The sequence below is a fragment of the Medicago sativa genome, chromosome 6 (assembly GCF_051527215.1).
Source record: "Medicago sativa cultivar Bolivia chromosome 6, Bolivia_mono, whole genome shotgun sequence".
Taxonomy (NCBI): Eukaryota; Viridiplantae; Streptophyta; class Magnoliopsida; order Fabales; family Fabaceae; genus Medicago; species Medicago sativa.
The window spans coordinates 95,564,256-95,584,047 of record NC_140754.1 but is presented as its reverse complement, the minus strand read 5'-3'; the positions used below and the strand labels follow the sequence as shown (position 1 = coordinate 95,584,047).

The 19,792-nt window shown below is 31.6% G+C and overlaps 1 long non-coding RNA gene and 1 pseudogene across 1 annotated transcript; both read right to left on the bottom strand.

The window, feature by feature from the left end:
- Window positions 1–3,597: 3,597 nt before the first annotated feature.
- LOC146918510 (ethylene-responsive transcription factor ERF037 pseudogene) lies at window positions 3,598–4,714 on the bottom strand (annotated as a pseudogene).
- An 8,148-nt stretch (window positions 4,715–12,862) lies between these two features.
- LOC146918509 (uncharacterized) lies at window positions 12,863–14,680 on the bottom strand. Its single transcript, XR_015014327.1, has 2 exons — window positions 14,126–14,680; window positions 12,863–13,095 (listed from the first exon to the last, which is right to left on the bottom strand). It is a non-coding gene; the product is annotated as an uncharacterized LOC146918509 (long non-coding RNA).
- Window positions 14,681–19,792: the final 5,112 nt, after the last annotated feature.

The window sequence follows — 19,792 nt, the reverse complement described above, 5'->3', positions numbered from 1 at the left end:
CATTTTACACAGAAAAGAAAACCAAGTTATTTCCCTCTATTTTTTTTTTTTTCATATTGAAGTGAAATCTAGAACATAAATTAACCTTTCTTGCTGCCAAAAAATCAAGCTTGTTTTAGAAAAAATTATCTTTCTTTCCATATTCTGGATCTTGAATGAATGTAAACCGATGTTTAAAAAAATCGTACCAACACTCATATCTAAAAGTTTATTGGTTTCAAGTAAACCACTTTTATCCTCATATATGATAATATGTCGACAATATTTAAGAAAATTTCACTAATTAAGCTGTTGTCCATCTGCTCCTGCTGGTATACTCACAGTAAGAAAAATGAAGAGCCCACGTTTGCTGATTATACTTCACAACTATGATGCATAGGTACGGGTACGGTATCAGATACGGGTATGGGTACCGGTACGTAATATGACAAATTTTAAAAAATGAAGGTACGAGTACGTTGGTATAAAACATCAAAAAAAGATTTTTCAAGTGAATTACTACACTTCTATCATCATGTTGCTTGAGAGTTTTATTTTTTTGTGCATCCCCTCTACAATTTTCATCAAAAGCAAGATAATTTTGGTTATTTTTTCAACGCCCGTACATTTTTGCTGCACCAAACTACCATGAAATAACTAAGTAAAAATAGGTACGGTTCGGTACTAAGTTACGAGTACCATACGCGTACCCGGTACGGGTGTGTATCCAGTACCGGTACTCCATGTTTGGAGTACCCATGCTTCAGAGCTTCACAAATCATGAACATTAGGAATATAATTTTGCGTTGTACATGTTTTTTCACATACATAGATGAGAAATGTGTTTTTGACACCAAAATCCAACTTGAATCCAACATCCACACTTATTCGTATTTTCGGGTACCCCTATTGCTCTTGATAGTCTTGTTGTAAAAGGTTTGTATCGCTCTTTTATTGGTAATATATTTCATTTTGGTATTTAGAAAGAAAAAAAAATCTATGTTTAAATAACAAAGTTTTTTTTTGAAAGAATGTTTAAATAACAAAGTTGTGTATATAAACATGGCACATTTTGATACACCCATGATTTTTTTCTTGATGTGTCATGTAATTTTTGATAATGATTGGTACACCCATGATTAAATTATGCTTTTTGTTTTCTTACAATTGATTGCAAAATCTGAGTACAAGAGTACACAAAATTTACAACCACACACATTAGTATTAGTGTACAGTAGTTAGAATAAAGACGTAACATAACTCCTTTTGCTATCTAAGAATATATCCCCCTGTTGTTATGTATCTTAAACAGTAGCAGCTTAATTAGTCTGTGACATGTACACCATAAATCTTCAAAATAAAGATTAAAATCAATATTTTAACAATCATTTTAATATGAACAAATAGTGTGGGTTCTAATACAAAACACTAATGACCAAAAGATAAAAGTATTATATATAAACTTTAAGAGATTAATGAATTTGCAGTTTACTTTCATGTTTCAATTCTCCACTTTGTTTAGTCTGACAAGATAGAAAATTCAAAAAAATCAAGTGTTTGAATTCAAGTGGTTAATGAACTTTCACACTAGGATAAATCGTTCGGGAAAACTCTGATTCAATTCATAGTGGAAACAATTTTTGGTGAGACTTACTGACTGAAATCTAAATATATTTTGCTATTTGATTCTTTGGCTTATAGAAAGAACAAAAATAACATTTAAATCAAATATATTTTGCTATTTTATTCTTTGTCTTCTTCTACGATTTTCAAGAAAACACATATATTCCTTATTGATCATGGCAAGAAATTTTGGTAATATTATTGAGCTTTACCTATTGCAAAACTGTGTGTATACTAATAAACATCCAAATCCTTGATGTCTTTAGCAAGGTTTCTGTTGTTCTCAGCCATATATTCTACCAGATTAATTGTACCATTTTGCATGAACTGCATCATAGAACTCTTTGTTCAATAATAAGTGGTACTATGTACTTATCTTCTCTTGGATTGGACATGGCATTGGATTCATATATTTGGTTTGCAGGCATGTCAATACAAAACAAAACCCTCTTTCTCGTGTACATTATATAAGAGTCAACCATACTTGGGTTTCCATTCAATGAAAGAAGAGATTCAACTCGAAGAAGGATGAAATGGAAAATACAATCCGATAACCTAAACTACAGTTTGAAAATATAATCCGATGTGTCAAACCTCGGTAAGACCATTTCAAAGACGAATTGCAGTGTTTAAATTGAGACATTTCAGATTATTTAATCCAAACCGTATCAATACAGAAACATAAATTTTGTTGATTAGTTGACAACTTTTCATATCAGTAACCACGGAGAAAAGTGTGAACAACAATGATTTACAAAATTTCATCATAAATTGATATGAGATAGGTGAGTTAAGATCCTCTCCATTTGCAAAAAATAAATGGACAATGTCATTTAGTGAGAGATAGATACAAAAAGTATGTAGTAGGTCCTACCACTAAGTAGGTCTCACTCGGGTTAGGATCATCTCCATTTGATAAAATAAATGGAAGTACACAATTTGGAGAGAGATAGACACATAAAATAGATAGTGGGTCCTACCACTAAGTGGATCCCACAATCATTAATTATTTTTTACTTTTTCCAAATTTTTTTGAGTCTATATCTCTCCAAATGGAGAAATGGAGAGGATAAAATGGAGAAGATCTTGACTCGTCTCACTACTATTAATTATTTTCAAACTTCTTTGTGTTTTTATCTCTCCAAATGGAAGAAATGGAGAGACTAATTAATAAATAGTTAAATATTTTTTTGGTCCTTAGAAATATGTCAACTTTAATTTCATTTTAGTCCCTCTAAAATTTGTCTTCACCTTTTAGTCCCCAAAAAGTTTTCCATCTTCACTTTTGGTAATCCTTTAAAGTGAACTCATATGTAGAATTCATATTTTTGAATAAAGTTTTGAAATTTTTTTATAATATTATAAGAATCTCTCCAAAAATAATTTTGAATTTTTTAACAAAACATGAATTAAATATGAATTTTATATTTTTTGCGGTTAAAAATTCATATTAAATTTATGTCTAGTTAAAAAAAATCTAATTTTTTTAGGAGAGATTTTTTTAATATTCTACACATTTATGCACAATTTCATTAAAAAAATACAAAAAATTAATTTTAAAATAGAGACAAAAAGTAGTGATTGAAAATTTTATAGAGACTAAAATTTGAAGGAAAATTTTAGAGGAACTAAAACGAAAAATTGATATATTTATAGAGACCAAAAACATATTTAACCCATTAATAAATGGAGAAGATCTTGACTCATTGAATTTTAATATCGTCTCCTCTGAAAGTTTGAACATTAAACATACTTTTTATGTTAAGATATAAACAAACTCAAATCTATGTATTTTGTTATAAAACTGGCTACAACTTTTGATAATTCTATATAGCATATCCATATTGTAAAATCTATCGTTGAATATTGGAAACTATTATCACATTGATCATGTCTATAAAATTTAATGTTAGTTTAAAATTATTTAATGTGTCAATGAGACACATTAGAATTCACTAAAAAAAAAAAGAGATACATTAAAATTAATTCGGTTGATAAAAGTTCATAAGACACTTTTTGTGAAGGAAAAAAAAAAAAGTTCATAAGACACTTTATTCTTAGACATTCACATACACCTTATTTTATCTATATATCTTTACATACCATCGATCACATATATCACTTCATTCTTTTTTATTTTATTCTTTCTCAAGGTGTATACAATGAACAAAGGGTACACTAAACATTTTCCAAACTAAAAAGGGTAAGTAACATTAAGAAACGTATTTTCTGGGTCATTCATTGATTCCAAGTTGAAGTTGCATCCACTACCATAACCATTATCTTCTTCATCACCATAGATGCTATGATACCATGAGTGAGAATAATCAACCGGGTCCAAAAACACAAACTCGTTGTTCGGGTCGGGTGACTCAAAATAAGTTTCAAGTTGTGGTAGTTCAACAATCTCACCAAGATCATACGGAGTTGAAGAAGAAGAAGATGTTGGCGTCGGAGAAGGAGGCGGAGCCACCATAGAAGCGGCTTTGGCTGCTGCGGCTTGAATATCTCTTGGCGAGTTAGAAGCTGGTCGAGGAAGTGAAGCTGAAAGTTCAGGGAAGTTAAGGATTGCCGATGAGCCTTTCAAGGTAAGTGCAGCTACATCATGTGCACGCGCCGCCATTTCAGCTGTGGCATATGTTCCGAGCCAGATTCGACTTTTCTTTCGTGGTTCGCGGATTTCAGATACCCATTTTCCCCATGTTCGCATTCTAACTCCTCTATAAACTGAGTGACTAGGGTTTTGACTATTACTGTTGTTGTTGTTGCCATTATCTTGCTTTTTTCCTCTATGTTTTTCTTCAATTGAACAAGCCAATGATTGTAGTAGTGAGGTATTAGCATCAACCATTGTGTTTTTATTTTTGTATTTAATAAACAGAATATTTATGTAACTCTTGAGATTTGGTATTTTAATATGTCTGGTGGGTGTAGTTAGTGATAAGTGAGGAGGGGAGTAGTAGTGTTATCAGATGAGATGAGTAGAAAAGGATGGGAGTAGAAAGAGTTTTTCAGGTACCTATATGGAGAGAATGGTTATGGAAAAAAAGGAAAGAAAAACGTGGGAATGAATCTTGTAATTGTCAAGGACCCCTCAAGAAAGACCCACAAAGATGGCTGATCTCCTTTCATAACCACATCGTAGAGTAATTTGGAGGACGTGGTTGTTTAGAGTGGAGTGATATTATTTTTTTGGTGTCAATCAAGTGAGACACGTCATTTTCCCAAAAAAGAAAAAGTGAGACATATCATATCAAATATGGGCATATATATACGTGTGTATTTATATAGATGGAGGATTAAATTAAAATTACACAACTTAATAAGTTTTTAACGAATACATTTTCTACAAAACTTGTTGTTAAACTATGTTTATTTTATATAGATATGTCTATCAAATTTATGCAATTATTTGATATACCATCGAGGCACCGACGGATCCAGGAATTTCGCAAAGTGGGGGCACTATGTATATTACTCCCTCTGGTCCTTAATATAAGAAAATTTTCAAAAAAAGTTTTGGTCCTATTTATAAGCAAATGTCACAACTTTTAAGGATAGTAATTGCTTAAAAGACTTTTTTATCCCTCATTTAATATTTGTCTTTTTAATATTAGTTGATGTATTTAATGTTTCACAACATTCTATAAGGGTATATTTGTAAAAATGTTTAAAAAGTTACAACAATTAATGCTGACATTGGTTTTGATGTTTTTTGGTTTTTCTTCTTATATTAAGGACCGGAGGGAGTAATTCAAAGCATTAAATATACATTTGAAAACAAAGTTGTGTTATTGTGTCATGTGTGATATAAGTGTGGGCTAAAAGAGAAATATTGTATCATAAATGTGGGTCATTTGATCAAAATATCAACTATTACTACAATATACTACTTAAAATTAAAATTATAAATAGTTTGTGCAGGCACAAGCCTACACAAGGATGCACATGCATCCGTCCCTGCATCGAGATGCATGCATAAAGATTAGGGGGCTTCTACGATGTAGTCAGAAAACTGACTATTTTGGAAAAAGTTATCTTGTTTAACCAATAGTACAACTGTCGATGTCATGTCAGCTAGTGTCATGCTGGTGGACCACTCTAAAACTAAACTTTACCTTATTGCAAATCAATCCTCATACATAATATTAAGGGGAATTTCAATCTTAGTGCACAAATTAGAATCTATGTTTAATTTTGATTTAATCAGAGCAATTAATAAGTAAAGATATAGTGACACACCTTATGGGCAAATATGCAATACACCATATAATCTAACGTGACATGAGTTAAAAGAATAAAATAAAAATCTCAATTACATGATCAGGAACAAATTGAAAGTATACAACAGACTAATATGATGAAGATCAGAAAAGTATATATGCATCACTGTGAGGTGAGTCATTATATTACCAACAAATAAGTCCATCTCACAAGGTGTGAGAGAGAGAGAGAATTTAAAAGAGAGATTCACAATTACATTACAATAACATCAAAAAGAGGAAACAGAGAAACTAATTAGAAACAACTGTCAAACAGGAAATGTGATGAACCCTCCAAAATGGTTAATAAAATCAAACATGACATATTTCTAATTCAACCACCAATATATATAGGTCGAGTTTGCTCCCCATTAGGATTATGCATATGACTATTTTATAAGTGGGAAATAATAGGTTGAATTAGTGGTTCTATTTAATTTTGTGGGAAATATTTCATTAATTGGTCATTTTATAATTGTCTTTGAGGGTATTGAAACCTTGAGATTACAAGCTTAAACGCTTCAAGTGTGGAAACAATCCATCGGTTGATCGGAACTATTTTGAAGAAATCATTGAAATGTTCTCTTTGTTTCATTGAAACTTCATATCTGCAAACTTACACTATAAATGACTATACCTTAAAAAGAAATGTTTTCATCGTAAATAAATGTTAACATCACTTGAGAGTGAGACTTCATTAGGTACTTGTCTCCTGCCAACACAACAAATAAAATGATTGTCATATTGAAGCACGATTCCTTCATTTTCAGCATGTGTGACTAGCAATAGAATGAATTTGTTCGTTTTTAATCATCGTTTTAATTAAATTTATGTTCCTTTTAAACCGTCCTTGAGGGGATTGAAACTTATCATCTTAAAGCTATAATGCTTTCAAAGCTTTAAGCCAGATACTGGCTGGCTGAAAAAATGCCCTACATATATAGAAAAATAAAGCAAAAAATAAATAAAAAATTCCATATGTGTATATAATGAAAAAAATTCATGGACATCCTATAGAGTTTATCCACCATGAAAGATGATCTGATACATGTGATATCATATGTTGATGATGTGATATGAAGAGAATTGAAAAGAAATAGAGTTGAATGAATGTTAAAAACTGTCCAAAGTTGTGATGTATGAAACTGACCAAATCTGATCAAATTTAGGTCGGGTTTCAAACACCAAATATAAACGACGTTATTTTTTTAATACAACAAAGATGAAGAAACCAACCTACTTTGAGAGACAGTGGGATATGTGGTATGAACTCGGATTTTGATAATACTTTGGATGGTCTTCGTAGTACGATTTCAGATTTTGACGTTAGCAGTTTTATTAGCAAAGACATTGTCCCTCCTAAAGCACAACATGTTTTGGCGAGTTCTCTTTTTAGTAAAAGTGTTCAAGAGATATGAAATTTAAGTTTGACATGACCACGAGACAGAAGACAATTTTAGGATGTTTGCAAGCAGCACATGCTCAAGATTTTCTTCTAGCTATCCCGATTGATTGGTTAGGTCAGCATATGTCACCAAAGGAGTAATTGTACTATCCTTAGATATCGCCTTATAATTCCACTATTTCCTATTGATGAGGTGTGCCCTGTTTGTCGTAAGATGTGCCTGAATACTTTTGGGGAGCATGTTGTTCATTGTAATAAGCTTCATGCCTTTAAGTACAAACATGACTTTGTTAGGGATGTACTTTTTGATATATTCAGACGTGCGGGAGTATCAGTGAAGAAGGAGACGCCTGTGAATTTCCTGACTGACCCACTAGATAGAAGATCAACACTTAGGCCTGCAGATGTTATAGTGTATGGATGAGTAGGAAGAAAACATGCACGTGTAGACTTGACTGGGGTGTCACCACTTATGGGATTAGTTGTCGGGTCTTTTACGGTAGAACTGATAACCATAAAAACGGCGTCAAGCAAAGTGGCCAAACATGAGAAAGCGTGTTTTGACAATCAACAAGCGTGTTCTGACAATCAACATGCTTTTATACCATTTTCTTTTGACACTTTCGGTTTCCTAGCACCAGAGGTTGTTGACCTTCTACATAGAGTTCAAAAGATCATGCATAGCAATGTCATGTCTCCTAGGTTCATGAATGTTGTGTTTACGAGGATTGAATTTGCCATCAAAAAGACTTGGCGGCGCAGCTTGTTGTTCGCTTGCGTTCTATTCAAGTGTAAATAATGGTTTATAATTTGAACAACATGATATTATGGATGGATTTGTTCGTTTGGCCTATATTATTTTGGCAAGGTGAGTTGAAATTTTTAGCCCACCACTGCTAGTTTGTTGGCCCCGACTAACGTGCTAAAATGCAAAACTGATTAACCCAGTCAATTAAAATAAAAGAAAATATTACACTTCTTTATACTTACAATTTCCAATCTATTTCTGGATTTTCTCCTCCATAAAGCAGGTGTAAAAGTCATTAAAGTTAATCACTTTAGTTTTACGATTTTAGCCTCGCGATTCTATTAGTGTGGTAATCTCATAAAATTTTTGTCACCTTGTTGACATATTTTAGGTTTTTAGATGAGAAATCATAGTTGTTTGAATATAATTTTCATATTTTGAATTGACTTATCGGTTAGATATGTCATTTTTTGTTTATGACAATTTTGTTTATTTTTTACACATTTTATGCTATTTTTGCAACGTTTTAAATTAATATATTTAAAAAAAATATATTGACGGGTCTAACACGGAAAGTGTTAGACACAAGGTTGATTTGTTTTGACATTCTTACCAAATAACCGTTTCCTGTTTGTTTTCTCCTAGAAAAATATTACTTGAGTTTCGTAAACACAAATGTGGAAATCTCTTCTTTTTTTCTCAGTGCCCTACCGTGAGATATGCATAGGACCCAAACTAGTTAAATAGAAGAAAGTTGACATTGAGCTTGCAAGTTGCAAACACCGATTGTTACAGTACATATAAGGACCCAAACGATTCAATGATTGGAAACATCTCTTATTGGCTTTCGTTTTCTTACTATATTGTTATTCACATGCTAATATTGGAGGTTCTCCCGTACAAGTAGGGATGTTATTTTTTTGTTGTTGTTGAGGTAATGTTGTTTCTTTTATTTTATTTTATTTTTTGTTTTTTATAAGAGGATGATGTTAGTTCTTCAAATATGTGTTTTTTTCCAGTTTTCCTTTGTTACACCGACCGTCTAAAACTTCTATTAATATATGTATTCAATCAAATTATTAATAGGCAGTAGGAAATGACAATGAGCATCTCAATCCCTCTTAATATAAGAAAAGAGTATGTTGTGGAAAACTAATTTTTGCCCATCAATGGTTGGCTGCCACATCTCACAATTGAGGGTAAATTATGTCTTAAAATTACTTTTTATGACTGAATGAGGTCACTTAACTAATAGCCTATGTGCTGGTTGGTTTGCTTATTTAAAACATAGTAACATTCAATTGCAACTAGAGATAGCTGAGTCCGTTTGAGAGGGAAAGAAGATAGTTAGCTTTTACTAAAAAATTGCTACTACCAACAATTTCAGCTGATTTGTGTCAGTTTGTCTCAAATCAATACTATATTTTGGGTGTACTTGTTTTATCTTGGTTTTCGGGTGTCAAACATTGATTACGTTTGAACCTTTTTAACCGGTGATATCTTATTTTTTCTTGGGAAGGGAAAAAGTAAGCAAAACCCTTGAGAATCGAGGTCCGGGAGTTGTTTTCGCTACGGGAAGGTGTTAGGCACCCATAACGACTATAGTATCCTATAGGAACCGTCTTTTATTTTCTACGCGCGCGCTTTGTTTTTAAATGCTATTTTGAAAAGTGTTTATTAAACCTAAGGATATTCTAAGTGAAGAATTGGAGGGAGAAGAATGTGTTTGAATTTTTATTTTAGTTGAATTGAAGGAATTTTGTTCCTTGCCTACGTACCCGTTTAAGGGATCAAATCCACCGTAGTTCTCTTCCAAAAATGTTTTTGTTTTTGTTGGTTGATTTTAAGTTTGAAAATGGGATTTTGAAGAATAAGAGAGAGGCCTCAAGGGCATGAGATTATGAAATTGTGAGGTTGAATTAGTCATTTGCAAAATGTGGTCTAAGTATGGTTAAAATCCATTGAAATTTGATTAAGAAAATAAAAGAGAAAATGCAATGGGATTTTGATCCCAAAGTTTATTAAGAAAATGGTTTGAGTGAAGTTTGTTCAAATTTTTTGGAAAATTGATTTTTCTAAGTATAAAGCCTAGGCATTCATCTAAACATACAATCCTAAACATACATCTAAACATGCATATTCTAGTCATATTCCTAAAGTGGTGTGTGTGCATGTGTCGGTGCTTGTGTCGGTGTACATTATTAGAGTCCATTGTCCTTTACATCATGCCCTAGTTTACATTCTATGGTCTTGCAAGAATTTAAATTGCATAAGAAAAAGGAAAATATTACAATATTTCCTAAACTTTACACTCTAATTTTTGCATGAAATTAAATTGCAAGAAGATAAAGGTGAACATGAGATGAGATGGGAATGCTCATGAAATGATGAACAAGATGGTTAGTAACATAAGGCACAAAATGATAGAAGAGATAGGCAAGAAAATATTAAGCAAATCAATGAGAATTAGCGCTAAAAAGTGGCAAAGACATGCCTAAAATTTACCATGATATGAAAGCAAGATCATGACCTATAATTTTCATGTCCTTGCAAATTTCCAAAGGGTTTTATTTCAGCATATGACATGAAAATCACAAGGCCACATCAAGCTTTCAAAGTTTTGGCATACTTTAGACCTATTTTTGCACTAATTTTGCACATAGTAATATTCAAACAAATCACAACACAAGAAAATAATATCATACACTGCAAACAGCACCAAATATTCCAGATCAATAACAAATAATGCCCCAAAATTACTCTTCAAGCACCAATTATCATGAGCCAAAATATTGGAATTAAAATGTGCAAAAAGACTTCACAAAATATGATAAAAAACAACACAAATCACTCACGACTTCACATGTATGTTTTCTAACAATTTTCAACATGCAAAAGGTCACAAGAAACAAGTCTTAATCACTCAAAACAAATGTAAAAGAAATCGCAAGGTTTTTGCAAGTTTTTCATCAAGACTTTCAACAAAAATTAAAGAAAAAACAATAAACCAAAGTAAAAATAATTCTCCAGTATTCCTTGATCAATCTTGACATGCAATATGTCAAAATTGATCAAAAAGTACAAAGAAAATTATAGGAATTTTCCAGAATTTTTAAAGGACTTTTTGAACATGCAGGGGTGCAATTAGCAAAAAAATTAACTAAAACGTACAGAAAAGGGGGGTGTAAACAGCATACTGAAAAAAATGAAGCATTTTGGGCTGCAAGATGGGACCAAGGGAGGTTGGACCGGTTCAGGAACGGGTCGGTTCAACCGAACCGGGCCAACAAGAATATCATACAAGCAGCGCTGCTGCTCTTCTCTTCTCCTTTCATTCATTCTTTTTTTTCACCAAAAACATGTTCATGCTCAAAGTTCCCATAACACATAGATCCAAACAGTCAAATTCAGCACTTTTGAAAACAAATTCTTGAATGAAAATCACAACAAGGAAAGGATTAACATGGTTACCTCTTACACCAATTGGAGAATACTTCTTGCTTGCTTTGCCGGTTCTTCCTTCTTCTTCGTATGGTCCGATTCGTTCTTCTTCCCCCTTCACGTTTTGTTCCTCTTCAAAAATGGCTTATGTGTTGCTGTTCTTGATTTGTTCTTGCTGCACCATTCTTTCTTCTTCCTTTCTCACTTCAATTTCGGTTTTGGAATGGATGTGTTGGTGATGATGATGATTGTGATTGTGTTGAGGGTTGAATGCAGATTTTGAAGATGTTGTTGATGCCAAAAGATGAATCCAGAATTGAAATGATGAAGGTTGTTGTTAGTTGTTGAAGGTTTGGTTATGGAGAATTGGTGAAGGTTGAAGATGAAGTTGTAATGATTTTGTGGTTGTTTATGGTGGTTATGGAGGTTAGAGGAGTTAGTTAGGGTGGAGGAGAAAGTTTGTTGTGGTGGTTGAAAGTTGGTTGTGGTGGTGGAAGTGGTGGAGAAAAAAAAAGTGGTTATGGTGATGGTGGAAAATTGCCACGTGATTGAAGAGAGGAGAGGGAAAAGAAAAAGAAAATTTTGTGACTTTTTTGTGGAATTTGTAAAAAATGATTGAATGTTGAAAATTGACCATAGGTTTGACTTATATAGGTGATGTGGTAAGCCTTGGGCCAATTGGAGTGGGACATGTGGCACTAGACTTGTAACAAACTCTTAAGGACCAATAGCATTTGGACACATGGCACTTGGACCCTAACAAACTAAAAAGGGATTAAAATGCAAATAATAAAAGTGTGAGGACTAAAATGAAAATTAAAACTAAAATTGAATTGAAAAAGTAAATTGAAAATTAACGTAAAGCGAGACGATTAAAAACAACAAAACCGATTAAAATGAATCAGCAATATTATGTGAAATGACCAAAACGCCCCTGGAGGCTTAAAACGACTAAAAATGACTCAGATGAAATTTTAAAATGGATTTTTAACAGGAAATTAAAGCAAGAACTTATACAAGACTCAGAGACAATTTTTAGAATTTAAACAGGGTTTTAACACATGAAAAGACCAAAATGCCCCTAGGGGCAAAACTGACTCAAAAATGACTTCAAATGCAATTTTAAAATGGATTTTGACATAGAATTGAAATGAAGACTTATTCAAACTATTTGAAAGGACTCAACCAAATTTTTTAAAAGACTGAAAGAAATTTTAACATAGGAAATGACTAAAATGCCCTTTTTCATGAATTTTGCGAATAATGTCGAAATAAAATGCAGAGAAAGATGTAATTGATCAGAGATATATCAAATGGCTTGAAATGCAAGAAAAGAAGAATTGAGTTAGTATTTTTAGGTCCAAAATTAGGGTATAACAGTACTCTACACAATTACCAACCAAATTTGGGGGAAAGTTCTCAAATTCAAATTTCAAATTAAGTTTGAATATATATATACAAGTGAATACTCATATACTCTCTCCATCACCATTCTCTTATTTACATCTTCTCTCATTCAACACAATTCAAAAAATGTTCTACACATGAGTAGAAAAGTGGAAACCATAAAATGAAGAAATCATGAAGATTTTTTCAACTCTATCATCTTCAAGCTTCAAATACAAAATGAGCATCACCTGCAATAAACATCAACATCGAAAACAGAAGAAAAAAGAGGTAGCAACATATTTGTTTCAAATAAAACAACTTCAGTATAAGTATTTTCATATTTTTTTCCCATATCATCATGTAAAACTAACTACACTTTTTTTTTCAGCTGATTCAACATGACATGTTCTACATCCAATGTATACAAAACATCAAAAGAAATACATGGGTAAATAAATGATGAGAAAACAACCAATAAGAGTTTGATTACGAATTTGTGAGTTTGTAAATGTAATTTTTCACTTTAGCAAGTACTTTTTTTTCCTACTAAGGAACCCACTGTTATAAAGAAAATAAATATATAATTAAAGAAGAATTTTTATTTGTGGGAAATGATACTGACTTAGTTTGGTTAAAAAATTATTAAATAATCAATAGATAAAAAATCCATTTTTTAGAGAAATAGATAAAGAAAAGTCTATGTATAATATATAAATTGATGATGCAAAAGATTATTAATATATATATATATATATATATATATATATATATATATATATTAAATAAGAGAAAAAAAGTGATGACCTAAAAGGTTTTTTTTTTGTATAAGGTGTGGTTAAAAAAATTCTTTTTTATTTTTTTTGTAGATAAGAGATGAAGTGGGAGATAAATCCATGATACTAACAGATGATTTTTGCAGTAAAAAAAAAGTAAAAAAAGTGAGACACAAGAATATTTAATCATCTGAACCATGTAAATAATTTTTAGAATTGGGTTAGACAAGGGTTGGAATCTCACATTAAAATCAAATATTTATGATTTATATGCACAAACAAAGACAAAATGATATATTAAAACAAAATAATATAACAATAGTTTTTTATTGTTAAAAAAAGAATAGTTTTTTGTATGTTTAGATTTAGATTTCAATCGGGGATTTAATAAAAAGAAAGTTAGAAGTTTACATAAGATCAGAAAACAATCAATTTATATGAGAAATATGAGAAGGTGGAGTTATGGTACCAATAAAATAATAAAATAGAGAATGAGAGGACTTACCAAGAAACAGAAAGAAAATAAGATGGTGTGGTGGTTTCCGGCGATGGCACGGTGGTTTCCGACGAAGTTTGTGAGACCATGGTTTTTCTTTGGGGTTTCTGTTAATCAGCTGGTCAAAAGTGTAGATCCAAATTTTGTTTTCACAAAGAAACGTCGAAATTGCCTGAAATGGCCTCTAAAACTGGCGTTCTGAAAAATCATATTGATAAATCAGAAAAATAAAGTGTGCTTTATAAAGGAGGAAGTGATTAGTTCAGTGGTGGTGGTGGTGCATCCAAAGGTTGTCAACGGTGGCCGGAAATCTGATTTTTAAAAATGAGAAATTATCAAGCTTTTTCCTTTTGAAAATCTAATTTGACAGAAAGATAGAAGAGAAGGAGATGATGAATAATATATAAATTTTTTTAAATAAAGGTCGCCGGAAGGACATGGATCTGGTCGGAAGATGGCCGATGTTGGTGGTTTATGGTGGAGAAGAAAAAGAGATGAAGAGAAAGTGGTGGTTTCCTAGCAAGAGAGTGAATGGAAATAGTGACTGAGAGAGAGTCAAAGATATGGAAATTAATTGGTTTTGTTAAAAGTAAATAAATATGTTAATAAATAAAAAGTTAATTAACATGTCCATTAACGTGTGATTGTCAAAGGAAGGACACGTGAGGATTTAAGAAAGTGAAGTGGCATGATGGAAAGAAATAAACTTTTACTCCCTCTGCCTATCTCAGCCCCATTTGACTTTATTTTTGTCTCTAATTGTAAATCCTTTTTCAAATTACAAGATGCATTTATTATTTTTTTCTTAAACATACCCCTAATTAATACTACAAATGTGTCTTGCTATATGAAAAGTCAAATTTAATACACATACAAACAAAGGACACTTTGGTAATTCTAATACACAAAATAGACACATTAATTACATTGACAACTTTTCTTAAGAAATATGAAAAATGCAAAAGGGACTTACATATAGGGACAGAGGGGGTATTAATTAAGTTAATAAATACACACTTCGATCACTATTATACTCTATCTGTCTCACAATAATTGTCTCTTTACCATTTTTTCTTTTTCTCAAAATAATTGTCACTTTAAAATATCGATGCAACATTTATTATTATTTTCCATTATTATACCCTTATTTATTGAATTTCATCCAACTTAACTACTTCACTAACTACAATTAATAAGGGTGTTTTAGTAAATGATACTAATTTTACCATCAAAATCAACACTTCTTAAAAATCGTAAACGGAGTATTTTCAACACTCCTTAATCAGAGTATTTTCAATCATAAACGGAATGCTACACTTCTTAAAAATCGTAAAATAGAATGGATAATAAATTATCCTTCAAAATTATTCAACTTAATCTTTAAAACTACGCAGCGGAATTAGTTTAACATCATAAAAGTCTTTGGCACGCAGGCCTCATCATAAAAATCTCATAAAGTCTTTGTTCATCATTTATTTCATGAAAATTCAAAGCAATACGTAAGGAACAGAAAACTATAGCAAAATCCCCATCCCGTTACGTATCAGAGCACCTAAGACACACTTGTGAGGAGTCCACTCACGACCGCAACTAATCTTAGTTACCTGCAAGTTACCCATACGAAGAGCAACATTTTCAAGCAAAGGGGTGAGATGTCTTAGTCAACAAATTAAACATATAATTCATCAAAATGCATTTAACAACATAAAACATCATTAACATATCAAACATTTATCACTTAGCATCATATCAAATATCATCATTAATTCATAAGCAAATATCATCTTTAAAACATAAGCAAACATCATCTTAAAATCATCATACATCTTATTCAACTCAACATTTGACTCGACGATGCGACTCAACTTGACAATGCAACTCTTAACATCTTAAACCTTCGTAAAAACTTCTTGATATGCAAATGCATGTGGTACCATTCAGGGCATCAAGCCCCCAACATATATGAGCGTAAATAGGCTCTTCAACAAAGTGAGCATAAAGCTGCCGGGCCTCAAGCCCCCAACGTAGTTTGAGCATTAAGCTGTCGGGCCTCAAACCCCCATCTTTAGTTTGAGCATTAAGTTGTCGGGCCTCAAGCCCCCATCTTTAATGAGTATGCAATGGACTCAATCTTCCTACAACTTAGACAACATCATGAACATCTCTTATAATTCCATTAACATGGACCACTTCTTAGATATTTGCAACTTGGACCGACTCATACAACTTTGTAACATTAAATGGTCAACAACAGCAAACAACGACAAATGCAACATATAACAGTGCTTGAATAACATATCATCATTAAAGGAATGAATCATATCAACTTAACATCATAAAACATCATAATATCATGTATCATACAATACTCACATAATGTATTCCAACATATCAACAACAATAACCACATATACATTAATCAATTACATTCATATCAAAGTCCAAAACATTCTTCAAAAGCAAATCAAGTTTGATCAATGAGACATAAGCTAAATACTCATAAAACACCTCAACTAAATCCCTAATACTTAAGTTGAAGTTGGGAAACCAACCATAAGTTTTTGGACTAACTTAGGATTAATTATGCTAAGTTTTCTTAAAGTTTTCTGAAGACCCACTTGGACTATTTTCTTCATAACTCAAAATTTACACATAATTTTCTAGTCACTCCAAAGCCATTAGAAAGCTAACTCAATTATCTACAACGTCCATGTTTACACCAAAAGCTAATTCAACACGGAAACGGGTGAACAAGACACAAGAACATAAAAATCGAAGTTCTGACAGCGCCCAACGAAAGCACAACAAGCAGTCACCCATGAGGGGCTGCCTTGCTTCGCTCAAGCGTGGAAAGCTGCACCCAGGCGTGGGAAGGCAGTAGCCAGTGACCTGCGCAACAGCTCTGTGCAGTCCTGGTTTTTCCCGGTTTTACCGTTTCGTCCGTAAAAACCTAACCGTTACCCCGATTCCAATTCTGTTTTCGCCTACGCGTTCTATTTGACAAATCCTATCATATTTTACTGAAAAATCATATTTTTAAATCTCCAAAACAGCTTATCCTAGAATCACTTATTTCTCAAAAACACTTAAAATCACTTTTTCTCAGAATCTCAATTTTCATCAAATCTCATGGTTCTATCATCCAAACAGCATCTAATTATCACCCTATGGAATATCTAAGGTAAGGGTGAGACTAACTTTCAAAATTATTAAGTGTATGATTCTGAAAAATGGATTTAGCATGAATTAGGATGAGTTTTGTGAGAATTAGAGCTTAGTTCAGTGGGTATGTACAATGCATAATATATGCAAGATTTGAGGTTCGAACCCCGGCCACCACCAAATATAAAATTGGAGGCAAGTTTTTATTAAAAAATATTTCGTTAATTTTAAAAAATATTTCGTTAATTGGTCATTTTAAAATTGTCACACATACTAAGTCTAGATAATCAGAATCATCTGTAGAACCAACTTAAAAAGTCTTCTAGAACTAACTAAAAAATTAGTCACTTATACATGAATTATACATTATTTTAATCATCATATAGAACTTCACCTTACTAAAAAATAAACAGTCCTATGAAAAACAAATTGACTAATAATAGTGAAATGTTTTCTTTGTTTCATTAAAACTTCATATCTGCAAACTTACACTATAAATGACTATATACCTTAAAAGAAATATTTTCATCGTAGATAAATGACTATATTACCTTAAAAGAAATATTTTCATCGTAGATAAATGTTATCATTACTTGAGAGTGAGACTTCATTAGGTACTTATCTCCTGCCAACACAACAAATGAAAGGATTGTCATGTTGAAGTACAATTCCCTCATTTTCAGTATGTGTGACCAGCAATAGCATGAATTTGTTCATTTTTAATCATCGTTTTAATTAAATTTGTCCACTCAAAAAAGATAATTAAATTTTATGATCCATAAAAAACAACAGAGAGGATGACGTTGGCAGAATTAATAATTAATTTGTTCCATTTTAACAGTACTTGAGGGGATTGAAACTTATCACCTTAAAAATGCCAGTTACTGGTCGGCTGAAAAAATGCCCTACATATATAGAAAAATTATCAGAAATTAGTCGTGTTTGGAAAAAATTATCAGAGATACAAATTTGAAATAAAGCAAAAAAATAAATAAATAATTCCATATGTACGTATAAAAAGAAAAATATTTCATGGACATCCTATAGAGTTTATCCACCATGAAAGATGATCCGGTACATGTGATATCATATGTTGATGATGTGATACAAAGAGAGTGTAAAAGAAATAATGTTTGAATGAATGTTAAAAAAAATCCAAAGTTGTGTGTGATATATGAAACTGACTAGATCTATTCAAGTTTGGGTCGGGTTTTAAACACTAAATCTGAATGACACACCTATTAGATTAAAATGCCTAACCCGCTAAAATGCAGGGCTGGTGAACCCCAATAGATTAAAATCAAAGAAAATATTACACTTCTCTTTAAGTACAATTTACGATCTATTTATACTTCTCTTTAACCCCAATAGTTTAGCTCAGTCGGTATGGACAATGCATAAAATATGCAAGGTCCGGGGTCGAACCCCGGCCACCACCAAAAAAAAATTTACGATCTATTTTTCAATTTTCTCATCCATAAAGTAGGGAGTAAAATTCCATTAAAGCTAATCACTTTAATTTCATGATTTTAGCGGGTGTGGTTATGGTGCATAAGGAGATCCTTATGCACCGTGCATAATTGCTTTCTACACCCAACATAATTGCTTTCTACACCCCAAGTGAAAAAAATTATTTGGGGCCAAGCCCACTATAAAATCTATTTATTTGTGGGCCTAATAAAGCCCTATATTATAATTTTTTTCTTAACAATTTATTTATGCAAAATAGCTTATTCGAAATAGTTTGTTTATGCAAAACAACTTATTAGTATGATTTTTTAAAAACTGCTTATTCAAAACAACTTATTTATGCAAAACAGCTTATTCCGATCTCATTTTAAAAAACAACTTATTCAAAATAGCTTATTTATGCAAAACAGCTTATTCGAAACAACTTATTAGGATCACTTTTTTTAAAACCGCTTATTCAAAACAGCTTATATATGCAAAACAACTTATTTGTTCAAAACAACTTATTTATACAAAATAGCTTATTCCGATTTCATTTTAAAAAACAACTTATTCAAAACAACTTATTTATGCAAAACAACATATTTATGCAAAACAACTTATTCAAAACAGCGTATTTATGCAAAACAGCTTATTCGAAACAACTTATTTATACAAAAAAGCTTATTTGTGCAAAACAACTTATTCAAAACAACTTATTTATACAAAACAGCTTATTTGTGCAAAACAGCTTATTCAAAACAGCTTATTTATACAAAACAACTTATTCCGATTTCATTTTAAAAAACAACTTATTCAAAACAACTTATTTATGCAAAACAACATATTTATGCAAAATAACTTATTCAAAACAACTTATTTATGCAAAACAGCTTATTCGAAACAACTTATTTATACAAAATAGCTTATTTGTGCAAAACAGCTTATTCAAAACAACTTATTAATACAAAACAGCTTATTTGTGCAAAACAACTTATTTATACAAAACAGCTTATTCCGATTTCATTTTAAAAAACAACTTATTCAAAACAACTTATTTATGCA